A 12,808-nucleotide genomic window follows, 5' to 3' on the forward strand; every position below is an offset into this window, starting at 1 on the left:
TGAGGTTTGTTCTCATGTTACGCAGCACGTTTGAGCTTTCGCGAGAGATTTCTGTTTATGTTCGCTGATTAATGTTTTTATAGTCTCTTCAGAAAATTTGGACTAAACTGCTCGATTCATATGGATTCGTTATCCAATCTCTTTATGAACTTTTTGAAGCGTCAAAGGTCAAGTTGCAAAGGCAATCTATGGAGGGGCAGAATGCTGTCAGATTTCATAAAAAAGATCCTAATTTGTGATCCGAAGATGAACAAAAGTCTTACGGGTTTAGAATGACATGAGGGTGAATAATTAATGACAGAATTTTCATTTTTGGGTGAACTAACCCTTTAAAGAGTGCCAAACTGTGTCATTTCTATTGGCAGCTACAAGCTAAGCTTTTTTTCTAACTCTCTGGCACCTCTTCTGACAGTACTCTGACAAACAGGTAGTCTAAGTAATTTCAACCATTGGATGAGCTAGACATGACATGTCAGGATGCGCAAACAAACAGGAAAATGTTCTGACAGCTCCACACAGCTGTATTTTTTACACATTTCTTCAGGAACTTAACATGCTAATGACTTACTTATAGTTGTCTCTGCATGTTAAACGGGGATAGGAGAAAATATAACATGAAAAAAGTGATAAAACATCCCACACATCAGATTTACCATGTTGTCACTACAAATGTGCAGACTGAGATGAGCTGTGGTGTGTGGCTGCGCACTGGAGAATATTACTTTCTTCATAACCTCAAATGAGTGCTGCAAAGTTCATTGATTTCCCCAGTTCCCCAGTTTATTTTTTATTTTATTTTTTTAGATACTCTATGTACATATGGTTTCAAAGGCAGTGCAAAGGTATTATTAACCCCATGCACTGACAAAATACACACAATAGTTACAAAAGTTGTAAATACAATGTTGTAAATAACCGTGCAACTACGGGCAGGATTGACAAGTTCGTAAGAATGTTCTTTAGAGAAATTCTTGAAATATTGTCAAATATTTTCTTAAGAACATCTTTTTATTTTGACAAGCTTTGGCGTTATCTGACTATATGGTGGTTCTTGCTGAAAACTTGCTAATCAGCTTAATAACAAACACCTCAATGCCATGTTTTGCGCTGCCTGCAGATTACCGTAATAACCATAAAAAGTGTGAGCGTTTTTAAAACGAGTCATGTTTTTAATGCACTGTGTGTTTTAAAGTTACTTTGTCTCAAGATTAAAAATAGGAAGAAAACAGTTACACATAATTTTATTCTTAAGCATGTTTCTTGAATCTGGCCCCAGAGCTTAAAAAGAAACAGATATAAAAACATAGTGTGGGCTGACATGTGATAGACAGCTTTTGGCTCAGAAATGAGGGGATGAGATCTGGTGTTCTTGCATCCAGGAACTTGTCTCTCAGTTGCAGGTAGAATATAAAATATACAATATATAACAACATACATATTTTAATATGTAGTATATGTTGTATATGGGAAAGGAGTATCTGTGGGCAGTACACAGCATATAAAATGCAGTAAAAACAACAAAAGAAGAGACTGGTAACAGTATGCATTTGCCTGAGTCACTGCAAAGCAGCTCCATTGAATGTACACTGATCAGGCATAACATTATGACCACTGACAGGTGAAGTGAATAACACTGATTATCTCTTCATCACAGCACCTGTTAGTGGGTGAGATATATTAGGCAGCAAGTGAACATTTTTTCCTCAAAGTTGATGTGTTAGAAGCAGGAAAAATTTCTGATAGAAAGGTGTCAGAATACACAGTGCATCGCAGTTTGTTGTGTATGGGGCTGCATAGCCGCAGACCAGTCAGGGTGCACATGCTGACCCCTGTCCACCGCCGAAAGTGCCAACAGTGGGCACGTGAGCATCACAACTGGACCACGGAGCAATGGAAGAAGGTGGCCTGGTCTGATTAATCACGTTTTCTTTTACAGCACGTGAATGGCCGGGTGTGTGTGCGTCGCTTACCTGGGGAACACATGGCACCAGGATGCACTATGGGAAGAAGGCAAGCCGGCGGAGGCAGTGTGATGCTTTGGGCAATGTTCTGTTGGGAAACCTTGGGTCCTGCCATCCATGTTGATGTTACTTTGACACATACCACCTACCTAAGTATTGTTGCAGACCATGTACACCCTTTCATGGAAACGGTATTCCCTGGTGGCTGTGGCCTCTTTCAGCAGGATAATGCGCCCTGCCACAAAGCAAAATGGTTCAGGAATGGTTTGAGGAGCACAACAACGAGTTTGAGGTGTTGATTTGGCCTCCAAAGTCCCCAGATCTCAATCCAGTCGAGCATCTGTGGGATGTGCTGAACAAGTCCGATCCATGGAGGACCCACCTCGCAACTTCCAGATACCACAGCACACCTTCAGGGGTCTAGTGGAGTCCATGCCTCGACGGGTCAGGGCTGTTTTGGCAGCAAAAGGGGGACCAACAAAATATTAGGGAGGTGGTCATAATGTTATGCCTGATTGGTTTATATGCAGAATGGTGAGATTAAACTTGGAATGTGTCGGCTAGACTGCTTTACATTATTTTATTTGGACCTGTGTTATGTTTTTCTTCATAATGAAGAAGAAAATAATATATATATATTTTTTTTTCTCTTTCCATTTTGACCTCTGTGATTAACTCATGCATGTAGTGTGTGTTTGTGTTTTAAACATTCATGCTCGAAAGCCCAGAATAGTTTTCGGCATGCAACGGAAATGGTCTTTTCTTCAGTAGTGTGATGAGCAAAAAGACTTCTCGACAAGGAAAAAAACATGTAGGGCGGGACTGGATGGATTTTGTCTATTGAGAATTCCATCCATTCTTTTCCACTTTTCCATATCTCATGTTTTTAAAAGCATTATGTGTGAATGGCTCCTAATTAAAATGCCTCTTTCCACATAACCAGTCGTTATCAGAGGAAACCATCCAAGTCAATCAGCTTTCACCATCACTTTAGTGCATCATTATGTCTGTTTGTGGAGAAAACAGGTGATGGATCAAGGTTTGGGGGAGTTAATTTATATAATCTTGTCAGTCATGTAAATATGTAATAAGCTGCTTCAGGCATTCCTCCACCACTTCACATCCTGCCTTACTTCTGTACATTCCTCACTAACCTTATTATTAATCTATATTCAAGCTCTCTCTCTCTCTCTCTCTCTCTCTCTCTCTCTCTCTCTCTCTCTCTCTCTCTCTCTCTCGGATAGCAAGCCAAGTCTGTTTGCATAAAAATGAGATGAAGTACCTTTCACTTGTTAAGTATTTAATTCCCTAGAGTAAATGGAAATAGGCACTGCCTCATTGTTTATTAAATATATAAACCACTTTTATATATTTACTACTATTACACTTTGGATGTTATTTTAAAACAGTCAGCTGTGGTTGCCAGAATAATTCTGTTAACGTGCAGCAAAAATGTAAATGTATAAACAGAACAACCTGTACATTTTTCAATTTAAAACGGCAATCAATCAATCAATCAATCAATCAATCAATCCAACAGTCCTTTTCTGCTGAATTAGCATGGACACACTGCTAGTACAATCTATACCTTTAACACATACTAACAACCACCATAACACAACAGAGGTTAAGAAAGAGCCACATGATGAATCAAAGTTCATCACAAGTAGCTTTTCGAGTAGATAAATGCATAGAAGGTGCACACAGTGTCATACACACAGATACAAAACACCATCATCGTAACACACAACATTAAAATAATGCAATGAACATTAATTTAACAACATAAGATGTAACATAAATCCCAAATATACATAAAGGATTACAAAAAAACTAAGAAGAAACATTTTAAAATTAAAAACCATCAAATGTCACACAGGGAATTATGAGCATGTCAGTTTGATTTTCACTGAAAGATGATTAGTTCTTTTTTACTTCCAAAACCAGTACATTTAACAATATTTTACTGTTTGTGTATATTGTGTATATCCTTGTGTATATAGTCAATTTATGGGTTTTTACTGTAGTATTTTTAGTTATATAAAATAATTTACGATGATTTTTGGGCATACCGTCCACCCTTAAGAGTATAATGTCATCATGTCATCACATATATTACCTGTTACTACTGGACTTCATGAAGCATACATTTCATGAGCTGTTTATCTTCTGTTCTCAATGAACCATGACTCAATGTTCTGCACTTCTTCTGTGTTGGCTGAATCATCATCGCTGTTAATTAGCCCAACCACTGTGGCATCATCTGTGTAGTTGATAATAGAGTTCGAGCTGTGGGCGGCGAGCAGTCATAGGTGAAGGAAGAACACCGGAGGGGTCTCAGCATGCAGCTCTTTGTTGCTTTGGTGTTAAGAGTTTTAGCGAGGTGTTGATTGCCTGTTCTGGTATGTGGTTTATTAGTTGGTAAATTCAAGATCCAAACTGTTGAGAGTCAGGTCTTAATTATAATGAGCATCTTAGAGTGGATGGAGCAGAAATCAATGAACAGGATTCAGGCCTACCTCTAAGATCCCAGCTAACAGGGAACATTCAGGGAACATTCTCGGACTGGCAAACATTCCAGTAACGTTAATGGAATGTTCAGTTACACTTTATTTTAAGGTGTCCGTGTTACAGTGTAATTTAAGTACATTTAAGTACTGAGTAATAATAATTAACTACATGTACTTACTATAGAGTTAGGGCTAGGATAAGGGTTTGGTTTACGCTGCATTCACACGGGGCGTAGGCGTTAACGCTTCTCGTTTACTTTGAATGGGTGATGTCATGCGTTGCCGAACTGAATTGTGGGTTCCGTCGCGTTGCTTCACTCGCGTTGCAAGCGGCAGAAGTTGAAGATTTCTCAACTTTTCAATCGCCAACACAGGCGTCAGTCAATCAGACCGCCTTATGCAAACACGTGGCTAGCCAATTGCGTTCATGCAACACTGGAAAGTAATGTGATTGGCTACTATCGCTATAACGGTCGCGTCAACACAAGCTTCAGACACACCCTCCGTCAAGCGTTAAAACCGACACCCCGTGTGAATGCAGCATTAGGGTTAATTGCATGTAATTATGCATAATTTATAGTTACAGTAACTACATGTAACATGTGTAACAATGACACAGTTATATAAAGTGTTCCCAAATGTTTATTTAAAGCTATCTGGTCTTTAATAATTTTCTCAAAATGTTAGCACAAAAACTTTATTTTTACATCATTCATGAAAGCTTTTTTTTCTGAAACATTTTAGTTGGACATTCGTCTAAAGTTTCTACTAAAGTACTACTTGTTTCAGAATGTTTAAAGAAGGAAAAGAATCCCATCATGTTTGCGAAATGACAAAATGGAATGTGACCTTAACGCTTGTATATAACTGGAAAAAAAAAAAAAATGGACATTTTGAATGTTCAGAGAACTTTCAGAAATAATGTTTTCATAACTTAATAAAAACATTAGCAAAAATGTTTATTCAATGTCATTTGCAATCACATTTCTGAAGGAAAGCACTTCACAAAAATAGTTGTTAGGCATGATTTTCAATATTAAAATTAAAGTATTTGGGACTTTGTAAAAGCATGTTGTCAGACAATCCTTTTTTGCAATAAATATTGACTCAGCCAAAATATACTTCGCTTGTCCATATTCTGCAGCACAGTTTTTGTGTCTGCACAGACTTGTGAGAGTGAATGAACACTCAAACAGAAGGGTCAGCTACAGTATGTAGTGTGCATTTCCAACTGTGCTCACAGTCAGTGGAGTTTACTTTGAAAGACTTACTTGCACTCCTCTGTGTGTGAGATGGACTGGAACACGGAAAATTAAGAATACTTGTGGCCGGTTCTGTCTGTCATTCAAAACTTAAAGTGTCATGAACTTAAAGTGTCATTTCCCTGTGCGTGTTAAATGGTGCTGGTCAGCCTTTTAAATCCCAATGTCTGTCTCATCTAGTCAGACTAATGCTACTCAGCAAATTACGTGCATAGTCTTTGTTACACTTTTTTTTTTTTTTCTTTCTTATGAGCCAGCAAGCAGAATAATACATAGATTTTCTGATTTACCATCGTTATGTCTGTATAAGATTTTTGGACTTTCCATAACATTCATACAGTACCAGTAATGCTAAACTTTCAAATTTGGTCTGCTTGCATGTGCAGGCTCTAATAAAAGCCTGTCATTTTTGCACCCTCATTCTGTCTTCCTTCGAGTAAATGGCTAATGCTTATGCCAGATCCATCACACTCGCTGTGTGAACTTGGGGAGAACTGTCTTAAAAATCACCTTGGGACCAACTGAATAAAAGTAATTGCAAAAATGGCAAAGTTAGTTGATTAAAACGTCTAGCATGTCAGGTCCTGCTGACTTGGTTTGATATTTTATCTAATGTAATGAAAATAAAGCATACATTTTAAGTGTGACATAAGTAACTAAATATATTTTAGGTCACTTTATTTTCTGTTTATTATACAGCTATATGCAGATGTCTGGGCCAATGAGATTTCACTCTGGGCAGGATGGCGGCCCACCAAAATGCAATTAAATTAGAAAGCGAGCAGTGAGCAGTTTATGGTGGAGGTGTTTTCTGTTGGTTGGGATTTGACACATGGCACCATGCGGTGCTCTGATGATATCATTGGTGATGTCATCAATGAAAAAAGACGGAAATGGAGGCAAGACCAATGTCAACAACCTCCTGGCAGCTGTGGAATATGTTTGAATGTCTCAGTAATTAGACTGAGAACTGACATCAAACAAAACACGTCACATCGCCTCAGGAGGCACAAACCCTGCATCTGTCTGTGCTTAACTGGGTGGAAATAGAACGAAAACTAGCAAAGGAAAAAAACAGCAGGGTATTGCCTTTTTCTTTTTGTCTTTAACCATGTGATCAAACAAAACCTCAACCCAGGCTAATTGGAAAAAAACATGCCTGTGGTGACACTTCTGCAAAATGATATTATGTTGCTTCTTGCAGGTTTCACGACACTTTCAAAGTGAAATGTCCAGGGAGTACGACTAAAAGCATGTACCGAAGCAACCATGTTATTTTAGCTTGCTTCTACAAGTCTTTGAGCTTTTATCGAGTGTCGTGTCTGATGGGATTCATACCAAGTGTAGTGTTGTACTAGGTGAGCTACCGAGCAAGTTTACTATGTCAGAGAAACCATACATATGGAAATGCAAACATTAAAATGTATTAGTTTACAAATCAAAGACTAAAGTGATAGTCCTTTAAGGTCATAACATTGTACTGTGCAAGAACCATTTCCAAATAAGTCTTTACAAAAATAAGATGGAAACTGCAGTGAAGTGTTTGTATAGGTTGCCTATACGTTTAATGGAGTTTTGCAAAAATGTAGGTAGAGACACGTTTTTCTAATGAGCCTAGGTTGCAAAACCTAGGCTCAATCAATGCACAGCTTACCTCAGGGCTCCTGCGTGCTTCCCTCACCCAATAGGCTCTCTTAGCAGTTATGCTGGTCTAGAAGGCCTAACATCCCCACTGGTAGGAATGTGGGGGTGTAATAATTTTCTCTTCACAGCTTGAACTGCACTATATCTTACTGCTGAGCAACCTGCTTTTGACATGTGGTCTGCCAGTAAATATAAATAAATAGATTTTTACATTTTCTGTAGTGCCTATCTGTGCAAAATGTGCTGCCATGTTGCTGGGGCTTTGTGAGTGGTTGCCTGGGTGTTGTTCTGTGGTTACTAAGTTGTTCTGCTATGGCGCTGGGTTACCATGGTTGTTTTGGGTTGCTATGTTGCTAGTTTCTATGATATTCTGATCTAAATCTCAGTGTTTCTAGTGTCTATTTTTATTCTTGTTTAGCCAAAATTTGTAGTCACTTTTATTTATCCATAATTTACTCATCCTCAAGCCATGCTAGGTGTATATGTCTTTTTTTTTTCTTTTTTTTTTCTTTCTTTCTTTCAGCCAAACACAATCAGAGTTATATTAAAAAATATCCTGCCTTTTAAAATCTTTATAATGGGAGTGAATGGTACCATATTTATTTTTATTTTTTTATTTTTTTTTTTTTTTTGAAGCCCAAAAAAGCATCCATCATAAAAATAATCCATAAGGGTCCGGGGGGTTAATAAAGGCCCTCTGAAGTGAAGCTATCCATTTTTATAAGAAAAAAAAAAAAAAAAAATCATATTTTTAACTTTATTAACTATAATATTTAGCTTCTGGTAACGGCCTGTGTGAGTCTAGTTCCAGTCGAAGAGTGACCTCAAACCCGACACATGACACTGGTCATGAACTTGAATATGTTTAAAAATGTAATGAAAAAGTCTAAAATGAGAATTTTTAAAGAGAAATATCAGAGGAGCTTGAGTTTGTTGCCCAGCCCTATGTGTTTGAACCTGCTTAGCTTACGCTACACTTATACGTCATTCGGCAGAACTTGACTCTCTTGTGGACGCGCGGATGGACGTTACCGGAAGCTAGTGATTATGGTTTCTAAAATACAATTATGGATATTTTTCTTACAAAAACACATTGCTTCACTTCACTTCAGAAGGCCTTTATTAACCCCCTGGAGCCATATGGATTACTTTTATGATGGATGGATGCACTTTTTTGGCCTTAAAAAAATGGCACCATTCACTTCCATTATAAAGCTTGGAAGAGGCAGGATATTTTTTAATATAACTCCGATTGTGTTTGGCTGAAAGAAGATAGTCATATAGACCTAGGATGGCTTGAGGGTGAGTAAATTATGAGAAAATTTTCATTTTTGTGTGAACTATCCCTTTAAATTTTATTCCACAATTTACTCACCGTCAAGTCATAGGTGTTTATGACTATCTTCTTTCAGACAAAAACAATCGGAGATTGTATTTAAAAATATCCTTAGTCCTCCAAGGCTTATAATGGTTGTGAATGGCTGCCCAAATTCTGAAGACAAAAAAATAAAATAAATAAATAAATAAATAAAAATGCATCCATCCATAAAAAAAAATGAAACTATACGACTCCAGGGGGTTAATAAAGGCCTTCTGAAGCGAATTGATTCGTTTGTGAAAAACAAGTATCCTTATTTAAAATTTAAAGTATAAAGTAAAATAACGATCTTCTGCCGCAACAGCCATACGCATTCAACGTATGTCCAAAAAGCATTAACTTCCACGACATAGTACACAATGACATGACTTACTACACATCTGTGTGGTTGCTAGGTTGGTGCCGTGACCCGGATGGGAGTGAGGTTTAGGGGAGTCAGTGTAACCGTAAGAGCTGTGTGAGTAACTCACTCTCCTGGCCTCAAGAGGCGCACTGGCGACTGACGCTATAGAGTCTGTGGTCTTTAGCGTCCTTGTCAGCACAGTTGGACCGGTTACACTTACTGACCAAGGTTAAAGAGCCCAACCCCAAGTCTATGGAATTCAAGTTCTTCCTCTGGTGTAAGTTTGAGATTTTGCCAATTTTATCATCTGCCAGGTAAAAATTGTCTGTTCGATCACTTAGAAAAGTAATAGCACATTTTTCCTCAATAAGCTACATAATTTGAGAGATCATTCTTGTCTGTAGCACAAATGATGTGGGATGAGTTACTCACAATATTGTATCGCTTCAGGTTAGAAGTCTGTTCAAATGCCTGACCCTAAATATGAGCAAGCAGCACTAATTACATAATACCACATGCACATTGAGTCCTCTCTCAGGAATTAAATGAGTTGCGTCCAATATTTACTCATGGTTGCCCTCAATAGAGTCTTCCAAGTCTGTTTGGTGTCAGTTTATTTAATTCAGAATTTGACTGGATATTGATGAATGGATGCAGTCTGCAGTGCTAAACAAAGCCCCCGCAGTCCCATATTACAGGAAGTAAACAATTTACTGTTCATCTAGGCTTCTTCCCTTCAGCTCTTTCAAAGAGCAATTTTAGGATAACTGTAACTTCTCTTTATTATGAAAGAGTGACACAGTCTATGGTTCAATGTGATTGCTTGTATAATAAGACTGAAGACTAGGTCGGGACTTTTTCTGAGTTATTGGCTAAAGTTAAATGAGCAGACTCCCATTAAAGAACTGCTGTCCCCTAATAGTCCCTCATTGAGATTGCAGTAAGCAGATAAAACAGATGTTGCAGTCTTCAATGTTTGCAGAAACAGCTTTTTTCAGGAAACCTTTGAAACTGTGCATTTGTTTGAAGAGCCGCAAGGAAAAGCATCTTATTTGAGCTTCATTTTATGACAGTGACCATTTACAAACAGATGGGATTTTGCTTTCTTCTCCAGTTTCAGTTTAAAAAGTCAGTTTATTTGAAAGTCCTTGAAAATCTACCCTTTGTGTTCACGTTGGCTTCGTATGGTTTTAGGAAAAAGTTTCTATTTTCACCGTTTCTGAACCGCGATTGTAGTCTTGAGTTTACTTCTGAAAACGAACACGTCACAATATTCCTCATTTAAATAATTCTCACCCAAAGCATACGAAAAAATAAAGGGGCGAGGCCTGGTTGAGTTGTGTTAGTAGTTTGTTGAAACTCACAGTTATGGCAAGGGGCGTGACATTTCCCAAACGCGCTCGAAATGGTTGACCAGTCACAACACACTGGTCCAGCCGACCAATCAGAGCACACTGCGCTTTTCAGAAGGAGGGGCTTCATAGAGACAGGAACTAAACAGAGCGTTACTGACAGACTGGGAAAAAAGGTGCTGCAACAATGTCAAATATGAGAAAAATAATGTGTTTTTTTTTTTTTTTTTTTTTTTTTTTTTGAAGCATGGAAACCTATTCTAGCAGACCCCAAAAACAAAATCAATACTGTGTAAAAGGGCATTTACATAAATCAAATAGATTTTAATATAAATATTATATGTAAACGTTTTGGCATATGTAATTGCATTTATAATTGGTATTCTGACAAACTGAACATTATGTGCTGTGTGCAGAAAAAAATCCCTTTTTGGTAACTGCAGGCATTTTGATATTTTAACACAATTTTGACATTTATAACCACTGTGCTTTCACAATTGAACACTCTATTTGTCACATAGTCATTCAGTAAGTGCAAACAGGCTTCACAGAATTCATTTTAATAACACTTCTAAATGGTATTTCTTGAATAATAATTGCACTTATTTTAGAGCAGATTCTATTGAAGTAGCTACAAAACAAAAATACAGGCTTAGAACAAACATGACAGATCACCCCCATTACGAGGTTCCAGGATAATTCAGACTCTTGAGATCTGATGGAAAGCTTGCTGACCAGTTCTGAAGAGCGCACTAAAGAAATACCTGCCCTGATATTTACAGCCCTATCCCATATTTCTACCCGTTTCATCTTTCATTTTAACTAAGCAGATGTAGTAGCTTTATGAATATTCTCTGTAGCTAATAGATCACTGAGGGAGATGGAGAGATGGCTGTTCATCAAAGAGGCTAATTAAGCATTAAAGAGGTTCCAATAGTTTGCCAGGCTTCATATTGATCTTTGCGACAGCAGATCTTTAATCTACACTACTCCTGGTATGTCTGGCGGGAGGAAGTATTTGGTCCCTCTGGTAATTTGTTTTGAGGTGCTGACCTTTGGGTAAATCTTATCTAAGAGTCATTTTTTTTCTTGAGATTTCTTCTTGTACCATCACGCATTGGGTGGCTCCAATTCATCCCAATCGGAATGTGCAGTGTCTGTACAGAAACTGAGTTTTATGAGAAAGTGATGAGGAGATTTGTCAGTAAATGCATTTATTCCAGTAAACATATTTATTCCAGCATCAAACACATTTTTCTAAAAGATTATAAAGGATGGTAGGGGAGATTAAGAGTTAATGGAAGAACAAAAACATTTACCATTGAGGCTCCTGTTCTATTTAAATGAATTATAAACAGAAACTGTCAAATTATTGCCCAGCTTATTTGTCATTAATAATCAGTGATCCAAAACTGATTTTATCCCAGATAGTTTAAAACATGCTCAAGTGCTTCACACAGAGTTGTGCAAAGAGTTTAGGCAATGAGACCCAAGGATCCTCATCTTCACATGCTAACTAATCATCTTTTATTTATGTGTGTTTATTCACTTGACTTGCTATGATTATCTCTGTACCTTTGTACTGAGAGTCACGCATGTCCTGATTTTGCTGAGTTAGACGCGTTTCTCAACATATTTTGTTGATCCTGGAACAACATTCCTGTCCGAAAATTTAGTCCTAACCATATCCCTGCGCCTAATTCTATCCCCACCCAAAATTTATCCCTAAAATCAGACGGAAATGAGAGGTGAATAACACTGATGTAGAAGCAGCTACACAGCAAAATCCCCACCGAAACTTGACATCAACTGTAAATTTGTCCTTTAAATCTGATTGGTTGAATGGAATGTTGTTCCAGGATCAATAAAGATGTTGATCCAGGAACATGTTGTACTTTGCAAAATCAAGTTCTGCATAAAAGTCAGGCTATTTTACTACACTACCAGATCCTTTTTAAAGGCAACATTAAATAGTTAGTGCATGATTATGTTTAAGTGAAGCTGCCACAGAAAAGGCCAAGTGTACTACTGCTTTGAGGTCAAGTAAATCAAGTTAATGAAATCGCTAGCTATAATGGAACCAAATTAGATCCCACTCCTGTTAATACATCCACTGGCATATAAACTGCAATTTTAGTCGATTACAAAAGGATAAATTAAGTAAGGGATAATGTACATCCAGCTGATTGTTATCACAAAATAAACCCTGCAGTCTTGTATCACCCTGAAGGCTCTTTTTTTTTTTTTTTGTGATAACTGACTGGATGTACATTATCCCACTTATTAAACAGTTGCTTTCCACAAAAGTAATTAATTGAACACAGAATATTGATTTGAGTTGAAATAGTTCATTTGCTC

The sequence above is a fragment of the Ctenopharyngodon idella genome, chromosome 14 (assembly GCF_019924925.1).
Source record: "Ctenopharyngodon idella isolate HZGC_01 chromosome 14, HZGC01, whole genome shotgun sequence".
In the NCBI taxonomy this organism is placed as follows: domain Eukaryota; kingdom Metazoa; phylum Chordata; class Actinopteri; order Cypriniformes; family Xenocyprididae; genus Ctenopharyngodon; species Ctenopharyngodon idella.